Here is a 3,959-nt window from a genome sequence, read left to right as displayed (position 1 = left end):
TGTGTGTGTGTGTGTGTGTGTGTGTGTGTGTGTGTGTGTGTGTGTGTGTAATTTCAGAAGGTCTGGGAGCAGTGCTGAGTGTGCCTGGCCAGTGTGTGTGTGTGTGTGTGTGTGTGTGTGTGTGTGTGTAATTTCAGAAGGTCTGGGAGTTTTTCCAGAGGAGAGGTTTGAGCAGGGGTTTAAAACTTTGCTGCTTGAAGGGAACTTTCCAGAACGCTCGGTGAGACGCGGAGCAGCGGCGGCTGCCCGAGCTGCGCCCAGCAACGCGCCCCTTCCCGCTCCCCCACACCGTCCTCGGCCCTCTCACCGGCTGTAGAAAATGGTGAAAGAAACCACTTACTATGATGTTTTGGGGGTCAAACCCAATGCCACCCAAGAGGAATTGAAAAAGGCCTACAGGAAACTGGCCTTGAAGTACCACCCTGATAAGAATCCAAATGAAAGAGAGAAGTTTAAACAGATTTCTCAAGCTTGCGAAGTACTCTCTGATGCAAAGAAAAGGGAATTATATGACAAAGGAGGAGAACAGGCAATTAAAGAAGGTGGAGCTGGTGGTGGTTTTGGCTACCCCATGGACATCTTTGATATGTTTTTTGGAGGAGGAGGAAGGATGCAGAGAGAAAGGAGAGGTAAAAATGTTGTGCATCAGCTCTCAGTCACCTTAGAAGATTTATATAATGGGGTAACACGAAAACTAGCTCTGCAAAAGAATGGGATTTGCGATAAATGTGAAGGCCGAGGTGGTAAGAAAGGAGCAGTCGGATGTTGTCCCAATTGCCGAGGTACTGGAATGCAAATAAGACTTCATCAGATAGGACCTGGAATGGTTCAGCAAATTCAGTCTGTGTGCATGGAGTGCCAGGGCCATGGGGAACGGATCAGTCCCAAAGACAGATGTAAAAGCTGCAATGGGAGGAAGACAGTTCGAGAGAAGAAGATTCTAGAAGTTCATATTGACAAAGGCATGAAGGACGGCCAGAAGATAACATTCCATGGTGAAGGAGACCAAGAACCAGGACTGGAACCAGGAGATATTATCATTGTTTTAGATCAGAAGGACCACGCTGTTTTTACCCGGCGAGGAGAAGACCTCTTCATGTGTATGGACATACAGCTGGTTGAAGCACTGTGCGGCTTTCAAAAGCCAATATCTACTCTTGACAACCGAACCATCGTCATCACCTCTCACCCAGGTCAAATTGTCAAGCATGGAGATATCAAGTGTGTGCTAAATGAAGGCATGCCAATTTATCGTAGACCATATGAGAAGGGTCGCCTTATCATTGAATTTAAGGTAAACTTTCCTGAGAATGGCTTTCTCTCTCCTGATAAACTTTCTTTGCTGGAAAAGCTCCTACCTGAGAGGAAGGAACTAGAAGAGACTGATGAAATGGACCAGGTAGAACTGGTGGACTTTGATCCAAATCAGGAAAGACGGTGCCATTACAATGGGGATCCTATGAGGATGATGAACATCATCCCAGGGGTGGTGTTCAGTGTCAGACCTCTTAATGGGGCCAGTGAAAAACACTGCTGGCATTTTATATGCAGTAGTGAATGAGTGAAGGACTATAATCATAGCTCACTACTTGCTATTGTTTTTGTTTTAATATTCAACTATAGTAGTGTTTTAAATGAAGAATAAACTCAAATATAAAAGCTCAAAAAAAAAACTTTGCTGCTTGAAGACTGAGTATAATGAAGAATCTTGCACCCTAGACCTGCAACATCTAAATCTGCATTTTTTATAAAGATTTTATTTATTTATTTGACAGAGAGAGAGACAGTGAGAGAGGGAACACAAGCAGGGGGAGCTGGAGAGAGAGAAGCAGGCTTCCTGCAGAGCAGGAAGCCTGACTTGGGACTGGATCCCAGGACGCTGGGATCATGACCTGTGCCAAAGGCAGACGCTTAACAACTGACCCACCCAGGTGCCCCTAAATCTGCATTTTAACATGAATCCGCCTTGTGATCTATACACACACTCAAGCAGTGCTCAGGGTTGAATGAGGAGTTACCAATCTGGGTACAGCTGGAAGCTGGAAGAGAACCTTCCAGTGTGTTTGTGTGTGTAATTTATTTTTTAAGTGGGAGAGATTTGAGCATGTTTAAAAGCTATTGGGAATAAAGCAGGGAAGAGGGAGGGTGTGCGACACAAAGTACCGGGGAGGGGACGCCGGGAGGAGGGGCAGTTCCTACAGGGCAGCTTCTCCATCCCTGCTGTTAGCGGGGGTCACCTGGAAGCTTAAAACAATACTGATGCAGGGCCTGCCCCCAAAGACTCAGATTTAAATGGTCTGCAGGTGCGGCGCCTGGCTGGCTGTTGGTACAGCATGCGACTCTTGACCTTAGGGTCTTGAGTTCAAGCCTTAGGTTGGCCCTAAAGCTTACTGGTAGACACAGACAGAGAGACAGAGAAAGAGAGAGATAGTCTGCAGGTATAGCCAGCTTCCCAATGATGGCAATGGTGCTGCCAGGGTGGGGGCTCTCTGCTGTGATGGAAAAAAGGCCAGGAGGGGAAAGGTGATGGGTTGGAAGAAGATGCGGCCTCTCAGGGGCCCCGGAGGGCTCTTCCGCCGGGTCTTCCATTCAAGAAGGGCCTCAGATTTAGACTTGGGATGTTATTGTCAAGTGTATCTGTACCTATAGCCATTGTATTCATGTCAAAAAGCACTGCTTTATTGTGCCTGAACAGTTAAAATAGCTACCGTTTTTATTAACTGGTTTTGACGTGCTCTCTGTCCCAAGACCGTCACCCTGTTGGTGAAAGTGGCCTGGGTCTCCCTCTCTCAATGCAAATAGGAAAAAGATAAGGGAGACCCCCCTCTGTTGACTGGTGTTTTGCATGTGAAGTAAAGGGAGGGTTTTGGAAGCTGGGAGAGGAGGGAAAGGTGTTGTTGCAGACAATGGGCACCGAGAAGTGAGCAGAGAACCCAGTAGGCCAGCAGGTAGTGTGGAGGGTCTGTGGGAAGTGCTGAGCTGAATTTGCAGTGGAGCCTTCCCCTCTGAGTGAAGCTCCCAGCCGCTGCTCAGGAAGAGGTAGCGGGAAGGTAGAGCCCAGAGCACATGCAGAGCTTTCGCCCAGCAGTGAAAATATGTCAGCGGGGGAGTTCAGGAAAGGTTGTTGCAGGGGTGAATCACAGCATCTAAGTTGGGTCGGGAAGGACTGAAGAAAGGCTAATGGGTGAGGAGAAGGTGGAGATGCTGGTGAGGTCCCAAAAAGGTCAGAGGGAACATGGTAAACCAGAAAGTTGGAAGGAACAGAGATTGTGGCCCAGAAGAGAGATGCCTGAGTCTGGGATCTTGGTGATGAGCCATTATTGATGGTAAAAGGGGGGCGGGGGTTGGGTTGGGGTAGGGGAGGTCCCTGGAGACCTGAGAAACCAGATGTAGGACACGTCTTCCATGTGGTTGCTGAAGTCACCCAAGACGATGACAGGGCTTTAGGTGGAAAAAAAGATGGGGAGCCATGTGCCAAAGTCTCCATTGACTACGGCGGGGAGTGGCCAGGAGGGTGGACAACCTTAAGGCTTTTACCAGAGGTTGGAAGACCGTGTGGTTCAGGAGGGGCATCGGGATGTGATCATAAAAGGTGTGCTTGGAGCCCCAGGTCCTGGGAGACCTCGGGGAAGGAAGGGGAGGAGTGTAGGATGGAGCGTAGCCAAGGAATATGGGCCCATTATGGAGACACCAGTGAGCTAGGGAACAAAATCCGTGAGGTTCAAGGTTTATTGTTGAAGGCAGTTGTTCTGGGAGTGTGCTTTCTCTGCCTGCATCAGTGGCATCAGCTGATTACCTGGGAACTTATTAGATATGCAGATATTCAGGTCCCACCCCAGACCTACTAACTCAGTGGCGTGGAGCCTGGCCATCAGCTTTCACAAAACCTTCTCCTGATTCTCAGAGAGGCTCAAGTCTGAGACCCACAGGAATATAGTATGGGGGAAAATGGTTCACTT

At 48.5% G+C, this 3,959-nt stretch overlaps 1 pseudogene; it reads left to right on the top strand.

Moving 5' to 3' along the window:
- The first annotated feature begins 210 nt into the window (after positions 1-210).
- On the top strand, positions 211-1,666 carry LOC112839972 (dnaJ homolog subfamily A member 1 pseudogene; annotated as a pseudogene).
- The last annotated feature ends 2,293 nt before the right edge of the window (positions 1,667-3,959 follow it).

Source organism: Callorhinus ursinus, unplaced genomic scaffold, assembly GCF_003265705.2.
Source record: "Callorhinus ursinus isolate GAN/ISIS: 27379988/994484 unplaced genomic scaffold, GSC_fseal_2.0 scaffold45, whole genome shotgun sequence".
NCBI lineage: Eukaryota > Metazoa > Chordata > Mammalia > Carnivora > Otariidae > Callorhinus > Callorhinus ursinus.
This window is presented reverse-complemented; position numbering and strand designations above follow the sequence as displayed.